The 20,965-nt window shown below is 36.4% G+C and overlaps 1 protein-coding gene and 1 long non-coding RNA gene across 6 annotated transcripts in view; one reads left to right on the top strand and one right to left on the bottom strand.

Moving 5' to 3' along the window:
• Positions 1-20,965, top strand: part of LOC106050859 (retinoic acid receptor RXR-gamma-like) — a 51,288-nt gene that overhangs the window by 5,347 nt on the left and 24,976 nt on the right. The window contains exon 2 of one of the 5 annotated variants that reach the window (XM_056009497.1): positions 1,448-1,566. The exons of 1 other annotated variant lie outside the window; for it this stretch is intronic. The gene's annotated coding sequence lies outside the window, so the exon portion shown is untranslated. 3 more of the 5 variants (XM_056009496.1, XM_056009493.1, XM_056009494.1) reach the window with 3 other exon arrangements.
• Positions 1,627-14,174, bottom strand: LOC129922694 (uncharacterized). The gene is made up of 3 exons (XR_008774595.1): positions 13,784-14,174; positions 3,861-4,005; positions 1,627-2,634 (listed from the first exon to the last, which is right to left on the bottom strand). It is a non-coding gene; the product is annotated as an uncharacterized LOC129922694 (long non-coding RNA).

Genomic DNA, 20,965 nt, shown 5'->3' with positions numbered 1-20,965 from the left:
CCAAAGTCCAGGTGTGTTGACCTACATATTTACCTAAGAGCATCTTCGTGACGTATACTGTCTTCACCCTCTCCTACTTACCCCCCACCCCGCCCCCCCGCCCACTTTTATCGTTTTATTTTCGTTTTGTTTCTTGTCTCAATCCAAGACTATTAACATTTTTGTCCTTAGTCTTACCAGTGACCCAGAGAGCTCCGGTGACATTGTTCAAAACGAGGCTGAAAAGATTTATGCTGGTGGCCTTATCAGTAGTATACATTGTTTAGCTCGGCCCATGTGAGAGTATATATATCTAAAGTCAATGTTGGTGGTTCACGCATGTCAGGTCGTAGGCAAATAAAAGAAGTCAGCAAAAAGAAAAAAAAAAAGCTCGTCAAAGAGACTACCAGTGTTGGGGAAAAACGAAAGTCAGGGACGAACCAAGAAACACTAGGAAGTGGATTTGTGTTACACGTTTTATGAGCAACAGAGTTCTCTAGACTAGAACAGTAACAGTACCCATATATTGAGCTTGGCTGATTCTCATAAAATGAGTCTATGGTATATCCGATGGACAAAATAAATAAATATTACTAAAGCTTTGCATTTTTAAAGAAGAAAATATTATTTCGATCTTCTTAGCTTCATTGTTGGGCACAGACCTTTATATATGGATGCCTGGTCAAGCGGTTTGCACGCTGGACTGTCGTTTGGATTTAACGATGGTCCCCGGTTCAAACCCTGCCCGCTCCCATCCCCCGTCGTTCAGCGGGAGGTTTGGACTAGGAAGTAAACTATTTTTAACTCTAAAGGAACATCCGAAACATTTAAAACATTAAACAAACAAAATTTTTATACAAACAAACATTTATATTATATCTAGACTGGAAAAAGGAAACAAATTCTTATCCGCGATTGATCACCTCACAGACATATATATATATCTATATATAGAGAGAGATAGATTGTTATGTATTAATCACAGAACTATATATTCAACCAAATTGATGAAATAAAGCAATTTCCTGTTAGTTTCCATTAAAAAAAAAATTGCAACATATTAATTATGAGACAAGAGTGATCTTTTATTTTTCGATGTTCGATTACTAGATCTAGATCTAAACATTAAATTATTCGTTACATAGGTTAGGGTTGAAAAAAAATTTACTTCTTATGACTACTTTACAAAACAACGCCTTGTTTCAGCTTTAAAAATAATTTTCACATTTTTTGTGTAGTGTTCAAAGATGTCTATGTTGTTGAGCTTTAACGCTTGAAGCACAAAGTAGGCGAAGTGTTTTTTTGTTTTTTTGGTATCAATTATGATTTTTCAATATTGTGTCCTTGACATTGCATATTTTGTTTCTTTATCTCTAAAACCTCTTATCACTGTGTTCCTTTTTTTATATTCTTACGTTTTTTCTTTCCATTTCATTACTCCCTATCGATTTCCCTTTTTCTCTTACAGTATTGTAAAAAAAAGATTTACTGCAAGAAATAGTATTGAATGTGAACCAGATTATAAAAATCAAATGGAAGAAAAAAAAAATTACTGTGATTAACTTATGAAAATCAACAATGGCTTTGGTATGTTGTCCATATTTTTTTTTTTTTTTTTTGGCTTTTGTAGTGGTCTATCTAGTTTTTTCATCTTGTAACAATATTTCATTTCCTAAGATTAAAAAACAAATAACTTTTGAATAAACATCAAATATAAATTCAAAAGAAAATTAAAAATAATTAAAGGCCACAATCACCAGTTGGAAACTACACATAGCAAACCTACGTAAACACGCACTTGCCTAGATACAATTTCTATAACACTGATTTCTAAAACTATTAAAACGATTCGTATTTACAAACAAGTGATACAATTATCATATTAAAGTTTTGTTTAATAATTGTTGATTATTTTCTCTCGCCAAAGAGTAAGTTAGTCTAAAAATGAAAAATAAAAAAAGCCTTTATTAGATCCATCGAATCTCATACATACGAGATCTAGATAGAAGCTCTAGATTCTAGATGCCTATAGAACTAATCTACTTAGAAATTACAAACGTCCCTTCAAGATAGAAGAGGATTACCTCCTACGCGAGTACAATTAGTCACTAGTCTATTCTACTTCTTGCGAAAATCGCAAAATCGCCTGTTAAGCCAAAAGCTAATTTATAATTCAGTTTGTACTGCAAAACCACTGTACTATTTGTTAGAACTACTATGTACTTCTACATTGACTTTAAATAGAAAGGGGAGAGAATCTAGCCAACAGGTTTGTCAATATTCAATCAAGGTCACTGCGAAGATGTCAGTTCGAAGAGGTGAGTTATGGGGGACTGTGTGCAATTGTCAGGGATGTGTTACAGCCTTAGCTCGTTTGCCCGGGCCCCTGACATTCAACAGGCACCTTCGTGCTTGCAATAAACAGTCAACGAGATATTAACAATATAACTGTTTAATGAGATGAATAGACTTTATGATGACAAATTAATGAAGTATTACTTCCACAGATACACGATTTACAACATAATTGTTATATTACTTAAATAATCATTCTCCACCTTGCTGTCCCGCTATGCAGCACATTAATGTTCACAATCACAACACAACACACTGCTGACTCGACTCTAGTATGATAGACTTCGAATCCCATACTCCCTGTAGAGACAAAAGTAGAGACAAACTAAAAAGGTCTAGTATACTATGGCATCGAATCAACTGCGAAATGCAGTCATGCCTTAAATACTCACCCTAAACAGGGGAACCAGAAGAATCTCAACAAACGTTACACCAGCATAACAAAACCTTAGGCCACTGCAACCTATGCGGCCGCAGTGGGCCCCGCACTTTTATAGGCCCCGCGCTAATTTTTTTTGTAAATTATTAAATTAAACCAGTTTAACTTATTCATAAATAGTTACAGCGGTCTCCTGATTTGCCAGGAGCTCTTGGAAATCTCATGAAATTGCAAAATATACGAAACGTCATGAAAATCTATTGAAATTATTAAAATCTTTTAAAAACTCAAACAAATCTCCTGAAAATTAGACAAAATTGTCATTTCGGGGTGTCATTTAATATGGAAAACGCCAATTCTTCTCGCGATAAAAACAAAACAAAACCGGTTTTGTCAGCTTTCATTTAATAAAAATATAATAGTAAGTCGAATTTTAACCAAAACAGGAAGTTACTTAATTTACCTTAGTAGTCACTGGCATAAATATAAATAGTAGTCACTGGCATATAAATATAAATAGTAGTCACTGGCATATAAATATAAATAGTAGTCACTGGCATATAAATATAAATAGTAGTCACTGGCTTAAATATAGATCTATCTCGACATCTTGAAACAAAAATCAAAAGCGATATTTTGTTAGTCGATACTAGATCTAGTGGCAGATCTGAATGTTTACCTTTTTTTTTTTTGGAAAACGATCATCTACTGTAGACGGCTCGTAAAGTTAATGTGACCGTGATTTTGTACGCAGTAAATTCTGCAAAAACTTGGAGAGACGAATTCATTTTCTAATGCAAAATCTTAATTTTCACTTATTATCTTTACCCCTACCCAGACTGGACCCCGCGCTATCTGTTTCGCATAAGGCCCCGCAATCTGTAGGACCGGCCTTGCCTGGGTGGGTAAATGTGGTTCTCGAAAATGGCTTTTTCCGAGAAATTTGCTTTTTTTTTACATTTAAAATTTGTTAATTATTAACAGCAAATAAACAAATTGTATGAAAGAGGGATTATCTTTTTTAAATATATTTTTCTTGTTTTAAATTACTTATAAATCAGTTTCACACAGTATCAGTATATCTAGCTTATATCGTTAATGATTTGATGCAGGAGGTACAATAACAGAACTTTCTGTCGATACTCACACACACAGAGTGTTTTCAACATTACATGAGTGTACTCCTACATCAGTTCAATTCTTTAATGTGGGTCTGGGTGTTGCATGGTAGGCTTGTGACGCAGTTCCAATGTAACACAAATTGAACTCTGAAACTCTTCCAACAAAATAAACTGGAAAGGTATCCAAAAATATATCTACATACTTTCAATATATATATAATATATATAATTCTCTTTATGGCGAAAAGAGTTTGGACACCACGTAAAGGAAAGATCACTCTTTTATTTCTGCAAGTCGGACGGACTAGAGTTACCCTACTAAAAAAAAAAGAGGGGGGTGGGGAGAACAAGTAGTATTCACCCGTCACAAAATAGCAAGGACGGACTTCACCGTTAAATGACATAGAGAAAGAGAGAGTTTAGAATAGTAATTCTGTAGTGATAAAATTTAAAAAAAAATATGGTATTCCATACTAAAAAATGTTCATAGTAATCCGCCCTTTGTTTAAAATTTTCATTATTAAATCATGCTACAATTTAAAACAAAAAGTGCATAATAAAATTATTACATGGTTTTAAAAAATGTATAAGTTATAAATACTTCACTACACCGGATACACCCAAAAAAAGAAATCTTGATTTTATTGATTTGTCTCCATTTTATGAAATCCTACATCTTCTGAAATACCGAGCTTATCCTTCAATAAAAAAAAGAACATTAGTGCAGTTGTGCACTAAATATAGAGGTCCGAGACATTAGAGGCCAAGACAACGTGATTTGTATTGATTCATAAATTATATTACTTCATTTAATTTTTTTTCCTTCTTTGCCGTCTTAAAAACATAGATTTATATAAATCGAATAGACGAAACAAACTAACAGCCTCTACATATTAAGCAAAGCAAAGGAAACAAAACAAAACCAACTAAAAGCACAGTCGAGTGAAGACCTACAAGTTCTATACAATAACGTGAAGCCACGGCAATGCTTGGTTACAATGTTTCAAGGATTTCCTTGTTATTTGTTTGTTTCGGAACTTCATAGTCTGTTTTCTTCAAGAGACTAATAAAATTTGCCAAACTAAGATTCTATATATCAGTGTTTCCCAAACTTTTTCCTTAAGGGAACACTTCGCATATTCTGAGTATTTCGAGGAATAATTTGCTTATTATTTTAGAGAGATTTATTCAAGTGATGGCCTGTGGCATTTTACGTCTCGAGAGACGATCTTTTCCCTTTGCAACTTCTTGTGTGACTAAAGAGGCCAATCCTTGATACACAGCTGCGATCGCAGGTTGGGCATATATAATCACCAGACGCCGTTGCATTTTTACCCTTCTTTCTGCTTCTGTCGTCTATGACATCTGCAATCTGTGACCCTTCTTTTATGCTCTCTCTCCATGTGGATCTGTCCAGTGCCACCTCTTCCCAGCTGCTAGTGTCGATTTCGATTAGTGATGGCCTACTAGTTAATTATTCCAATAGTTCGTGGGTGTCGAGGAACACTGAGGTTCCGCGGAACACAGTTTGGGGAACACTGCTATATAGCAAATACTACAAGAACGAGGTCAACAAGAATCAGATGCGGCCGTAGCAGTGCGCGGGACCCTGGGTGAGTGTCATATCAGGGCAACGAATATTTGTACGATGACAAGAGACTCTTAATCGCGGTGACCCGCTAATACACTAGGCATGGGGCGGTTGCCCCTCTCCCCACCCCAAAGCCCCCCCCCCTCTCCAAGAATACAAGGGAAAAAAAACGATGACTAACTAGATCTAGATTCGTCTCTCTTTCTTAGATAAATGCCGCTGTTAGTTTTGTGTAGTGTGTCAGTTTGTCTATTGCCTATGTGTAACGTTTAAATATCAAATATTTAAAAGGTCATTAACAAGTAAATTATAAAACAAACTTTTTATTTAAAAAAGAGCAATTATTGAGTGAAACTGCATCATTTCTTTTAAATCTATCATGCAATTAATTCTTATTGCACCTAGATTCTAGACTAACAATAATAAATTTGAGAGGTTTGAAATATTTGTATAAAGTGTATTCGTTTAGTGCAACTTTCATGCTTATAACGTTCTCAAGGCGCTATTGTCCAATCACTTTTGTGGGGACCAGATTAAAACTAAGAGGCAGGAGAAGGCTTCTGTGCTGTCTTTTCAAACATATATCTTGAATGTGCGTGTGCGTAGATAAACACAATCGTGTTCATGTGTGTATCGATGCGCATCGTGTGTGTCATTAGAGAGTGTATGCTTCTTCCAGGTTTATGCTTGTACACAGCTTGAGCTTTGTGAGAATCTCTGCAGCTGGTAAATCTTAGCCTATAAACGCACACACATAAATATAGTCTACACACACGTATACAATAACACGTATACACACCATCTGTACACATATACGCTACACATGTAAACCAAAACACAAGCGTGATAATCGAACATCTGATCTCGACTTTGTTGATTACACAACGTTTACCACAGAGAAGACTGTGTCGATAAAGGTTACAGGATTGTCAGGGGCGTCAACTAAGAGAGGAAGATGATGGGGCGCTAGAATAAAGCTTTACATAAGATCTTAACGACACCTAAGAAAGATCAGGTGATCTCTATGTCGCCTGGTCGTGCGGTTTGCTCGCTGGACTGTCGTTTGGATTTATCGATGGTCGAGGGTTCAAATCCTGCCCGCTCCCATCTCCCGTCGTCCTGCGGGAGGTTTGGACTAGGAAGTAAACTATATTCAACTCTGAAGGAATATCCGAAACATGTAAAACATTATACAAACATCTTCTTCGAAACAAACAAAACTGCAAGTGACCGAAATGTGGGAGAAGCTAAGTTGAAAGTTAGTCAAGTAAAACACTGCAACAACAAAGTATTAGGGGTCGTTCGTAAACGACGTCACGTTCTGGGGGGGGGGGGAGGTGGGGGTTTAGAGAAAATGTGACACTTTATGACAAGGGGGAAAAAAAGGGGGGGGGGTAGTTAGCGATTTTGTGACGTCACAAATTTTAATTTCAGTATAAAAAAAAAAAAACAACAAATAAAATATTTTTTTTAATCTTCAAAAATCTTCGAAAAATAATAACATTTTTTTAGGGTACTCATTTCAACATGAACTTCTCAGGTAGTTTTATTCTCAAATAAAAAGCATTGAAAATATAGACACTCGCATACGCCAGCAAGAGGTCCGATTGCGTCGTAAACAAGCTTTAGACGAAGCGATTCAGACTAATCCAGATTTGGCAGCCAAGCTGAAGGTTCGCGATAAAAAAAGGACGGCCATCCATATTTGAAAGCCAAACTAATTTTTTGGAAACGATAAGCAAAATAGCAACTTATGGTGGCGCAGCGGATGATAATTTGAAATAAATAGTTGTTTTTTTTTTGTGACGTGACGCAGAGAGGGCTGGGGGGGGGGGGAGGGGGGAGCTGAGAATTTGTGATACTTTGTGACAAGTGGTTAAGGGGAATCAAAAAAGGTCATTTTTTGCCTGACGTCATTTACGAACGACCCCTAACCCCTTTCAGACCTTGCGATCTATGTGGCAGATGATGTAATGGTATTCTGCTTATGTAGCACACGGTTAACGAGGGTGCCGTGTGGCCAGCACAATGTGTGTGTATATATGTGTGTTTGTGTGAGTGTGTTTGTATGTGTGTTTGTGTGTGTGTGTGGTCAGTAGGAGTTTAAGACTGAGAACACAAGTCGTGAAATATGAGTATGACTAGCTGTTTTGATTTAAGGTCTTCCCACCTAATTTAATTTTCTTTGTGTTTAATGTTCCTTACGAGACTCTAATTTCTTCTTGTGCCATCCAATCTGTGAGTTGTAAATAGTTATCGCTTCTTCCTCCTCCCACGCACTTAACACACCCACACACACACACATGACACTATTACACTTATTTTTTTTTAGCTTGTTATGAGATGTTTAAAAATATAACAAGTGGGGGGGGGGGCAATGTCATCAATTGTGTCGAAAGAAACACTTCCTTATTAAACAAAAAAAACTTTTGAAGAAGAAAAATAAAATCAATGAAAGACCAATTACTTCTACTAAGGTGGTTGCGGAGGTTAATTGCTGTTTGTTTTTTTGACGGCAAGAGAGAGTTCTGGTAAACAGCTGAGATGATCTTAGGTTCAAGGGTTTGTTAGATGTAGAATAGTTTTCGTGCCCTTGTTTCATGGTGCGTAGTGGCTGAGTGGTGAATCGCTTGGCTTCCGAACCAAGGGGTCACATGTTCAAACCTAGGTGATTTTTGAGCTTCGAGATTCTTAAGACGCCACCGAGTACACCAAACTCCCCTGGGTACCCGACAGTTGTGGAAATTAAAGCTGGTTGTGGAGCCCTATTTTGAAGAGACACTCCCGTCCACAAATATCGCAGGTTAAGGTGGCTTTTGCTTCGGTGGTAGAGGTGCTGGCCATTTTTCGCATTGACCGTTTTTCTTCCAGGGCTGAGGCTCATATTCTTTTGCTATCCATAGCTTTCTTGGTTACTGTCTTTCTCCAACTAGTGCGATCTAGATCTATGTCTTCTAAATGGTCCGTATTGATGTTCACTGATTTGAGGTCCCGTTTTATTACATCTATGTAACGGAGGTGGAGGTGACCAGTTTTTCTTGAGCCAGTCGCGAGTTGTCCATAGAGGATGCGTTTGTCCTCCATCCAGGTATTCCCAGTATCTTTACAGCCCTCAGACAACGCCGCTTGCGCTGGCTTGGACATGTTCGCCGGATGGAGCGGAGTATAATAAGGGTTTAAACATATTTTTTTAAGGCTTCATTTTAAAACTGTCTGAATTGATTATTTATTTCTTTGTCGGCATCTTTCAGCATCAAATAGTCTAAGTTCTTTCACTTGTAGCATGAAGTTAATTTGTATTATTTATTGGCAACTGTCAACTTTCAATATCCCTCCTATGACATTGTTGTGGTTTTTTATTAATTCTAAATTCTCCTTTAATTTTTCACTTCTCATTTGCTTACACGTTTCCTGAACTTCGATTACATTGCCACCCCATTTTTTCACATCGTTTTCTACTCTAGTTTCTCTATCACTGAATTGTATTGCTCAAATCCTTAATGTGAGACTAGACGGCATTGTCTTCTCCGGCCTAGAAACTGAAGACTCACTCTACAGTTCATTTACATTCCATTTCTCTCAAACAGATCTGGTCGAGGGGAATTATTTTTAGCCCCAAATCTCGGACGACTTCACCCCCCCCCCTCCTTTCTCAACCTCTAATCCAGTGTTTCTCAAACTTTTTTGTCTGGCGGCACAGTAAACAAACTACAAAAATGTTGCGGCACACTACGAAGAGCAACAGTTTTTTTTTTATAATAAAAAGAAAAAAAAAGATTTTACCAGTTTTTAAGTATTACATTTAATGTGAAGGCTGTGCCTGTTTTTTTTAGAGCAAATGCGATCTAATCGAGGCTCCAGAGTCGACAAACAAACTCCCATTTCATCGTCTATTGTCAGAAGTCTTTCTTTTTTCTTAGATTTGATTTCAGTCAGTGCTGAAAATCCAAACTCACAAAGCCACGAAGATGCAAATGGAATAATTGTTTTGATTGCTTTTAAACTGATTGCAGGATATAACTTGTTGATTGAAATCCAAAACACATCCAGGCTTTTCTCTGCAAAACATGACTTAAGAACTGCATCATTTTTTAAATCAATGAGCTGCTTTGCTTCTTCAGTTGTCAGATTTGTAGCTTCATTGTTTCCAAATGGAGAGCTGACCCATCCATACTCATGACTTCCAACTGTTGGAAAGCAATGCTGCAATGCTGACTGCAGGTGTGTCAAAGTGTCCAGAATTTCGGGGGTGATTTCTTTAGTTGAAGCACATTCATTGTAAGTAGGAAAGCAGTCGAAGACTCCTTTCGAGATCTTACTTTGCCACAAAGACAATTTTTCACCAAATGACTTCAGTTTGGAGAATGCAGTGATGATGGTTTCTGATGGTCCTTGAAGACTTAAATTCAATTAATTTAATTTGTCAAATAAATCAGAGAGAAATGTCACCTTAACCCACAAGATCTTGTCATGAATAGAAAATCCAAAGTCTTTTTTTTCAGCCTCCAAGAATGAAATCAGCTCAACCTTGAGTTGGACTACACGCTTTAACACTTTTCCCCTGGAAGCTAACGAACGTTGGTGTGATACAGGAGACATTTGTAGTCAGAATCCATTGCTTCACAGAGCTGAAAGAAAAGTTGGGATGCAAGCGGTCGAGATTTAATGAAGTTTACAACTTCAATCACTTTATCCAGAGCAGACATCAAATCTTTTGGTAATGATTTGAAGGCAAGAGCTTCTCTGTGGATCATGCAGTGAACAACTAATACATTTGGATTTTCTTGACGCACAAGAGTGACAAATCCCTTTCTATTTCCTTGCATGGAAGGACAGCCATCGGTGCAAACGCAGACACATTTTTTTCCACTGTAGCTTGAAGAGCAAAATGTTTTCGGTCACCGCTTTGAAAATATCTTCGCCTTTGGTCGTAGTTGGTAAGTCTTTTCAAAATAAAATTCGTTGACACATTTTTCATCCTTTATGAACCGAATAAAAGCTAGCAGCTGGGCTTTGCCGCTAACGTCAGTGGACTCATCAACTTGAAGAAACCACAGCAGAGACACTTTTGGAGGCATCGGGTCCAAGGATGGTTTCAACAACTATTAGAAAGCGGCGCAATGACTGATTCAGCCTCTGTGTGTGCTTTCTTGCGTTTTTGTTTATAACTGAGAAACCTTATAACTTGCAATCAATCCCTTCTCTGGCAGCTTTAGATACTTCGTAAGTTTCTGAGCTTGTTTATTTTGTTGAGCGTTGATGTTTTCAAAGTATTTCTTCGGTTGCGATTTTACCGCTGGATATTTTGTTTCCAAGTATCTCTTCAATTTGCTTGGAAGAAGCGCCTCATTCGACAGAGTTGCATTGCAGATCAGACAGAATGGCAATGGAGCATCTTCAGGTCCCGAAGATATGAAACCATATCCGATGTCATCTTCTTTGTACCTTCGTTTGGTTCCTTGCTTTTCATTTAAAGCTTTCGCAGTTTCATTCTTGCTAACGTATTTCTCCATGGATAACAATGAATAAGGCTTAGTGATAACTTGTTATTATTAGCATACACCTAACCAATTTACATGAAACGCATCGCTTATTATTATCGTTACCCAATTCAAGAACTGCTGTGCGTCTGCTAAGGCGGCCAACTTTTAGTCATTATAATAATATATGAATAGTGGACAATTTCATAACTGGTCGTTACGAGTGGGGATGTCATCGCAACGTGAATTAAAAATTTAATAGTAGACAGACTTGTGTAACGCTGCACGTGTGGCGTTCTGAAAACTCCCGCGGCACACCTGCAAATCTTCGGCGGCACACTAGTGTGCCGCGGCACACAGTTTGAGAAACACTGCTCTAATCCAATCCGAATTGATTGAAGTCTTGGGACGACCTTGGGTTTCGCTATGCAATAACGTAATTAGGTCATTCGCCGCGCAATCCATTTGTCCTAATCAATCAGAAAGGTCAGTTTGTAAGTGGTCGTATATTTTGTTTTTTAAATTGTGACCTATCAACGCCAACGAAATATTACAACTGTACATATACAATTAGGCCTGTTGGTATAACAGTATTAGTATTAAAGTCTAATCGTATAGTGATTCATCTTACTGTGATTCTATCTCCCTTCCTATTCCCGGATACAGTTCTTTTCCCTTAGAAAATTATCGTGAGACAGGTCCTAGTGTTGGTGCTTTGTTACGTCATCATTTTCTTTCTATCTATCTATCTTTATCTATCTATCTATCTATCTATCTATCTATCTATCTATCTATCTATCTATCTATCTATCTATCTATCTATGTCTATCTATCTTTATCTATCTATCTATCTATCTATCTATCTATCTATCTATCTATCTATCTATCTATCTATCTATCTCTCTCTCTCTCTCTAAATATATATGTATATATATCTTTATCTATCTATCTTTATCTATCTATCTGTCTATCTATCTATCTATCAAATCTTTTTCTCTCTCTATGTATATAGGCATATATATATATAATTAGATCTCCCTCTCTCTCTCTTTATATATATATATATATATATATATATATATATATATATATATATATATATATATATAAACTAGCCGGATATTACCTGCGCCCCTATATATATATATATATATATATATATATATATATATATATATATATATATATGTAATTGCCGCTATGTCAATAAGGAATATACAAGGACAAGATAATGATAAACAAACAGCAACCAAGGGACATCACAAATCTCACTCATTAAAAAAAAAAAGAGTTATCTTTATCTACAAATCCAATTAATCGCTTCATTCCTCTCGCCATTGGCAGCTGGCGAATAAGAATCGCTGTCATATATGAGAGAGGGGGGGGGGGGGTGACGCTAATACCCACAGTCTCGCATACAAAAATATACAACACTGTGCACAAGCAGACGGCACACACACACGCATGTATATCTAACAAAAAACACAAAAAAAAAAACTGACATAATTCTTTGGTCCACTTTTCCTTTAACCGTGTTTCTTCCCTCGGTGGAGCTTCGTATGTTGATGTTTTCCAAAAGACACAAGACTAAGTCTAACAATAGAATAATGTATGACTTTACAGCTGATAACGAGCCGTGTAGATTTCAGGCCTAACACGTTGCCGTTATGCTTTTAACTGTTTTGTGTGTAGACTGGTCGCCGACTTCTGTTACACAAGCTGTGCCGTTGTACTGACTGGGAAATACTGCGCTTCGTGTTGTGTAGATTTCTGAGTGTTGTCGCGTGCAACTGGTTTCTCGGTAAATGGGGCTACACGATCCTCGCTGAAGGACATGGCTACAGATGTAGGTCAGTCGAAAAGTAGAATATCTATTTTAGTATTTGTGCTACATCTATTTAACCTTAGTACAAGTAAAATATGTACAGTTACATCTATCGATAATAGATCTAGTTCCCTGTTACATCTGTTAAATGTCTAGATCTAGATTTTTAGTCAATGTTTTGGCACGCTGGCTTAGCCAGATAAACAAGGCACATTGTGATTGTCTGAGGAATATAATAATACGGTGCCCTGGTGTGGTCATGTGTACGAATAATTGATCTGCTTTGGTACTGGATTAGAACACATATTTAAATAGATTATTAACAGAAATAAGAAATGTAGCCCTACTAGCGACCATAGAATGAAAGGTAAAACTTTGCTTGAGTTATTTGATTTAATAGTACCTGTTATGTTATCTTATGATCCTTTTCTTTTATTCATATAATCTAAATCTAGATGGATCTTGGTCTTTCTTTTTAGTTTTTTTATTTTGTAGATGTACTCTATGCATCATTTTCTAGGTCTGTCTTTATTAATTTTATAAGTAAAGTTCCCCCTTTCAGACCCTGCGATCTATGGGGCCATCTGTTTCTTTGGCCGACGGTTAACGAGCAGGGTGTCATTTGGCCAGTACATTGATCAACCAGATTTACATTCCCCAACTAAAGTCAGGTACCCAATAGAGTTTTGTGGACTTAGGGGCGGCCTAAAAATCCCGAAATTCGAAATCCCAGTCTTCACCCAGGACCCAAGGGTCGGAAGCCAAACACTAAACCATTCAGACACCTATTAATCAGTATAGGTCTGCATATAAATATAGAATGGACTGTTGGCTAAAATGATAGTATTACTATCGAAGTAGGGGGTACGTCTTTAACTAAAATGTGTATTGCACACTGCAATGTAAAGAAAGATTTATGACTTAAGTGTAAATTGGGCTAAAAGTTATACAAAATAATAATGGCTTAATACAGATCTACATCTGAATTGTATTTTCTCAAGTAAGCAAATAAAATGAAGTCTTCATGTATTAATCGAGTTACAGGGCAGTTACCTTTTGGCGTTAAACGGTCTTCAACTGGAAATCTTCCATTCGCATAAAGGTTTATGTCTCAACTGGGTAAACACAATAGCACAGTGAGGAACATAACTATATGGAGTAAAGATAAAACTGCGCATTCTGTTGACACACTCTTTTAAATCTTTTCATCATATGATAATTATATTGATATCAGAAAAAGTATGTGAAATACAAACAGAATACAGTAATGTCAGTCAGTCTTGTGATATCAAACTGTGCAACCCTTTTCACGTGATAGTGGCCCTTGTTTTAACCTACATTACAAGCCGTCTGCCTTTGTCTTCTTTAATACATATATTTGGCGTTAATGTGTAGGACCCCTGAATAAAATGTTCTTGTGTTCTAAGTCGTCGGCAACTAATGGTTGCTTGTGACTCTTGTTTTGAGAGGGTTGTGCTAATCGGCCGTTCCCTGTTGCAAACTTGCAATGTAGCAGTGCCCGTAATGCTTTGATTAATGTACAGGCAAAATATGTAGGTCACAGCTGGGGCTGCGTAGCCACGGGAAATACTGCATTCCTCATTAATCTTCGAACTCTAAGACAGGCCTTACTATACTAAAATATTTTAAGCTTGCAAAGTTATAGAATATATACAACCTTTGTGATGTAAGGCTACACTTGTCTTGTAGGCCTACATGTAGCGCTGTAGCAGCGCTGTCGCGGCTGTGGGTCTAAATGCAGCTATATTTACAGATTGTGGGTCTAAAAGTAGCTATATTTACAGATTGTGGGTCTAAAAGTAGCTACATTTACAGATTGTGGGTCTAAACGCAGCTATATTTACAGATTGTGGGTCTAAAAGTAGCTACATTTACAGATTGTGGGTCTAAACGCAGCTATATTTACAGATTGTGGGTCTAAAAGCACCTATATTTACAGATTGAGGGTCTAAATGTAGCTACATTTACAGATTGTGGGTCTAAAAGTAGCTACATTTACAGATTGTGGGTCTAAACGCAGCTATATTTACAGATTGTGGGTCTAAAAGCACCTTTATTTACAGATTGAGGGTCTAAAAGTAGCTATATTTACAGATTGTGGGTCTAAACGCAGCTATATTTACAGATTGAGCTAATTGCCTGATAATTCCTGCTTAGTATGGGAGATTCTCAACTATGGCGAAAAAACTATTAATAACTATCTTTTTTTGCGTATCATGTGTTCAAAATAAAGGAAAGGATAAGTTTTTTTTTTGTTACTGTTTCTTGTAAATCCCTGGCCTTTACTTGTATCGCTTTAAACATCAATAAACATTACTATATATCACTGGCACTTTGATGTTGTATCCATACAATATTAGTTAGCACTATATGTGCAAAGGGAAAAGATCGTCTCACGAGACGTAAAATGATGCATGGCAGAACGTTGCAAGTTTTTAGGATAACTTCACACATATGTCAATTTAACAAGCATACATTTTTTTGTGTGTATAAACACCCGTTAAAAAATATATTATAGGGTTTCGTTTATCGCTGAAGGTACAGTCGTAAAACGCAGTAACGTTTCAAATAATCTAGACCGGATTTAGACTTTCTCAAAGCCCAAGCTATTTGAGATATATGGGGCAGCATGTAGTATATACATTGCCACCCAACTGTAATGGATAAATGACTTTAGCTGGGGCAAGTAAAAACGGTTGGTCGTTGTGCTGGCCACATGACACTCTGCTCGTTAACCGTTGGCCCCAAAGAAACAGAGGACCTTAACATCATCTGACCAATAGATTGCAAGTTCTGAAAGGGGAATTTTTATTTATGACATAAGCATAAAGTATTTTTTCCCCTTCGCTGTTACGGAAAATAGCCCTTGAAACCTTTTAAAGTTTTTATCTACTTTATTGAATTTTTTAATTTTTTATTATAAAGATTAAATCAAATCACTCTGTCTGTCTGTCTGTCTTGTTAAAATTGTGCACAGGTTTTTTCTCTCACAGCCCGTTTCGGATCTAGCTGAAATTTTGCACAATTATTTCTTCAACCTGACAATGCAAAAATCAATTAAGAAAATTAACCAATTAGTTAATTAATTGTTGGTAATTAATTATTTTGTTCGGTATCTCAATCAAGGGAAAGAATTAGTACTTTACTGATGTGGTGGTATAAGTTGATTAGTCCCCTTTATACTTTGTACAGTCGCAGCTTTAAGTTTGAAGCTATAAAACCTTCTATTTTCATATGCGATTCGCTGGAAGAGTGGTTAGTGTATTGGCTTGAGGAGGCCTTACCTCTCGAATACGAGAGTCTTTTACCTCTCATTACTCTAATATTTATCTCATACAAAACTAATTAATTGCCACAAATCATTTATTTATTTATTCATCGTTGGTTAGAGACAATAAGTAAATATGCGAAGTTTAGAGCTTGATTGAAGAATGATTTGAGAATTTGAAGTGGGAGAAATAACTGTACACAGTTTGTACCAGACAGACAGTCAAAGTGAGTTGATCTAAGCTTTGTCAAACAAAATGTAAGTTAAAGTATAATGTGTGGGTGAGGTAGTTTTTAAGTAAAAGTGGTCGATAAATGCTGTTTCATCTTAAAAAAAAAACAACAACTTTAAAAAGTCGGTCATTGGTTTTTAACAAAGGCTCTCTGTACTTAGCAACCGAGAGATAGTACCGTGCTATTTAGACTACAGTTTGAATGTGTTATCTAAATATATTTACATGTACACACACACAAGTCATTTCACTATCAGTAGTTCTGGATGATAACGCTGCTTTAACAGACGTTGTTCTACTTTCAATGTGCTTCCAGTGTCGTGTAGGCTACTAATTGAGGATATAGACACGATGTTTTTACAACATAACTGCGCATGGTTCTTGACCTATTGACCCCGAATACAGATTAAATGAGTTTGTAAGTTATGTAAGATTACTTTAGGCCAGATCAAATTATATTCGTTAATTTGGTGGCTCTGGATTTGCCCAGTTGCGCCTCTAGGGGAGAAAGTCTTGATGCGAAATATCCTCTGATAATAGAAACACTTTTGATTCTCTTTGGACTAAGTTGTATTCTTTAATTTATTTCGTTTAACGTTGAATTACATCTGAAATTGACTTATACGTGCATAGCAGCTTTAAAAAACAACAACAACAACAGCAATAAAAGCAAAGAATAAATCATCAGCCTCACAACACCAGCAAATAGAACATCTGCAATATCAACAAAAAACAAATAAACAAACAGCAAATGCAACAACAATAGCAACAACAACAATAGCGAATTCAAAAGCAAAAAACTGCAGCTACAACACCATCAAAATGCTCTATTACAAAATCAAATATAACAGCAACAACAACAACGACAGATTAGTATTTTTTAACCAACCTCTCTCTCCCCCTGTCTTTTGTGTATCTTTCTCCCTCTAAAGATTTTTTTCACAGCATAATAAAAAAAATCCTTAAAAATTTATCTAATGGAAAAGACTCCGTTCTTACAGTTTTATCAATAATTTAGAAGTTATTTCCCTTGTTTGACATCAAACAAAATAATTAATTACCCACAATTAATTGACTAATTGTTTAATTTTTTGATTGGTTCATGTTATTGTTAGGTATAATAATAATTTAAGGTATCAACTTGATCGGAGAATGCCTGTAACAATTAGTTAAGGGGATTAAACCCTACAAATTTATCCATATTTGTGAATGCTGAAGGATTAATTTCCCTTGTTGGTATCTAACAAAAAAAGTTAATTTATTAATTGACTGATCGGTTACTTTTTTGTATTGATTCATGTCTTGTCTACATGATCCGAGAATAGGTAATGGAGAAATAACATACACGCACATACTTTTTACCAGACAAACAGACATATAGAAAGACATATAGACAGAGTGAGTTGATATAAAATTGACCAAAATAAGTGTGCAGCATTATTAAAATGAGGTCTTATACATCTGATAGTGACAGGAACCAGGCACGAGTAGGATCAGATGTCAGTCGCATCCAATCCAGTGTGCCATTTTTTCATTTCAATATTTGTCCCCGGCTTAAGCAGGACGTCACTACGAAGTCGCCATAAGGATGTCAATGAATCCATATTTCACCTGTGCAATAACTGGCTTAGCAGCATGTGCTCTAGCCTTCTGATTCAAACATATTGGGATTGATTCGAGGCCAGTGGTATCCACCCTTCCCATTACATATTCTCAGCTTCCTAGAAGATAATTTTAACAATTAATTTCAATGCCATTTAGGTTTCTTCATCTTTGTGATGTTGGCGTGGAAAATGTTAGCCAGGCAAACTCAGATGTATCTTGAGTATTTAAAACCCTGGGTACAGAAACATATTAACCGTGTAATAATAATGTACGATTTGATTTAGCTTCTTATCCTTTCTGTATTTACTTTATTTTGTTTTTATTTGTTCAGGATGTCTTTTACCTCTACCTATCCCTTAGTCTATTAGACCGTTAGGGCAAGACTCGTCGACCGTAGTTCTCCATTCCTCTCTGTCTTTTACCTTAGTAAACCCCTATAACTCTTAGAAAGTTCGTGTAATTAGAATTATAGGTGTGTGATATGTGTTTTATTAATGTGGGATATTGTTTTGTTTTCAAAGTCCCAAGCGTCCCATCAAACAGAACGAGCCCTACTCCTTAATCCTTTGCCCCAATGCAGGAGCAAGCAGAGGAAAACTGTGACATTACTTTTTATTTGATCTCTAGCGAATTATTTTCTGTTTTGCACAGCTTCTAACGAACAAACTCGGGCGCCTTCATTTGATGGTAATCGCCCCCCCCCCTTTTTTTTTTCCATATATTTTTGGGCCTTTATTTGATATGGATATGTATGAGTGACATACTAAGGCTTGTCTTCGAGTCCGAATATTAATGAAGAATGCAGTATTTCCCGTGGCTAAGCAGCCCCAGCTGTGAACTACAAATTTTTTCGTCCCAAGTCCAATGACTTGACTAGTGTATAATGGCCGCAGCCTTTGAAAAATGCCCTCTGCCTTTCCTATTCGGCATTGATATAGACCGCTTCGTAAATAGAGGGTCTTGGGTTTAAACCTTTTAAAACCTATTTTAATACCAATATGCCTATAGGTTGTATAGACAATGCATGCCAACAATGCTAATGCATTATTATTGAAATGTGCTTTATTAAAAAATTAAATAATAACGATTCATGGTATAATCTACATTGTTTTGTGCACCTCCCTCATGCCACGCCTTTAATTGTATCACTAGCCTTACATGCTAATTTATTAGTATTGAGATGTGTTTTATTAAAAAAATTAAATAATAAAGATTCAATGGATAATCTACAACGATTTGTGCACCTCCCTCATGCAACACCTTTGATTGTATCACTAGCCTCCCATGTGACTCTCAATGGCACGCACATCTTTAATTGACTTTGATTCGACGCTAACGCCGTGAATGCATTGTACACGAAGCCATTTTATAAGAGTGCTTCAGGGCCTGTTTCAGATCAAATGTCAGTACGATTGTCCGTATGCGTGCAGCGATCTTCTGGTATCGGAGAGCTTTTGTTTACTGTGTGGATGCTCATCAATAGTGAATTTTTTTTTTCACAGGGAAGTTTAAATTACGTTAGAAACAAAAGAACTTAAAATTGCAAGAAAATAGTGTAATGTGTTTTGTTATTTATCTAAGGGAGACAATTAGTGGATTTAAGTTAATAGTTCATTAATATTTATTGTGGTCTTGCATGTTTGCATCCTTCGTTCATTTCTTTGTCCACATGATTTTTACCCCACACTTTACATTTCCACTTTAGATTTATTATAGCGAGTATTTCGTTCTGGGGCATTCTCATTGTGCTCTGGTCCTTTCTTTCTTGTAGGCATGTGTGTGTTATGGAGTGTGCGTGTGTGTGTTTCTATAGTGACGGTGGGAAAAGGTTACCTATGCAGCGTGAATGATGCAAAATAAGTGGCAATGTCGTTAGCGGTCTTAGCTAAGACTGACGACTCCAGATTACCAGACTGAAAAGACGCGTTATCGTAGTGAGTTCCATTTTGTTCTCAATACTATTTTATATTATTTCTAAAGTCTACTATAATTATTGCATTTCATCTCAAGTTGATTATGTCCGTATTGTAATAAAAGTTCTATTTAGTATTGTTCACAAAAGAAGTTATTGAAGTTATTTTAATGTGTACAAGTTAATCTATAATACGCCTACAGCGGTTTAGCTGTCTACCAGCAGTTTGGTGCTGCAAGCCAACGTACGAGCACTTTCAGAACTAGCGATCTATTTAATCTGTTTCTGTGAGCCACGGTTAACGAGGGTGTGGAGTGGTTAGCACAACAACCATTAGAGCTTGGTTTTGCTCTCTAAGGATCCTGAAATTAAAAATCCCAGTCTTCACCACCCGCTCCGGAGGCCAAACGCTATACCACTCAGCTGCCGCACCTTCTTAGTACATCTAAATTGTTTTTATTTATAGACTATACGTCATTGTCCAGATCGGTCAAAGCATGAACATAAACCTAGCCAATTTCGATAAAATGAAGGCTACTTTATAACTAACTATGATCAAGCAGTCCGTCACGCTCGACTAGACCTTCTAAAAACATCGCGAGACATTTTACATAGTAAGTAAATCTTGCGCAAGAAGAGCTCTTTGCTGATTGGCTGGAAGGGGACGCATGTTTATAAGACTGAATACTTTATATTAAATCAGTATTCAATTGATTTGAAAGGCAATTAGTAAGATGCTTGGCCATCATGTGTCTTTATGAACCGCAAAGGGCTACTTGAAAGATCAAAGCATAACATAAACACTCTTTAATAAAGCCTCTTTTTATCATTTGTTTATTCAAAGTATCATGTTTGAAACGTGGATAGAATGTATCCTATTACTTATTCAAAATATGCATTGAAACACTGTTAATGGTAAACATGCATTGAAACACTGTTAATGGTAAACATGCATTGAAACACTGTTAATGGTAAACATGCATTGAAACAGTGTTAATGGTAAACATGCATTGAAACACTGTTAATGGTAAACATGCATTGAAACAGTGTTAATGGTAACATAATTGAGTAGCTTTACGACAAACATATCAACTAGCTTTCTATGCACAGTGTTTACTTGTTATTTATTGTGTTTTATTGTAGATACGTATGTTGACTGGGTTTTGCTTTATGTATTGATGTTTTAGACGAGACAGA

This window comes from Biomphalaria glabrata, chromosome 14 (genome assembly GCF_947242115.1).
Source record: "Biomphalaria glabrata chromosome 14, xgBioGlab47.1, whole genome shotgun sequence".
NCBI lineage: Eukaryota > Metazoa > Mollusca > Gastropoda > Planorbidae > Biomphalaria > Biomphalaria glabrata.
Note: the sequence above shows the minus strand (reverse complement) of the source record. Positions and strands in the feature narration are given on the sequence as shown.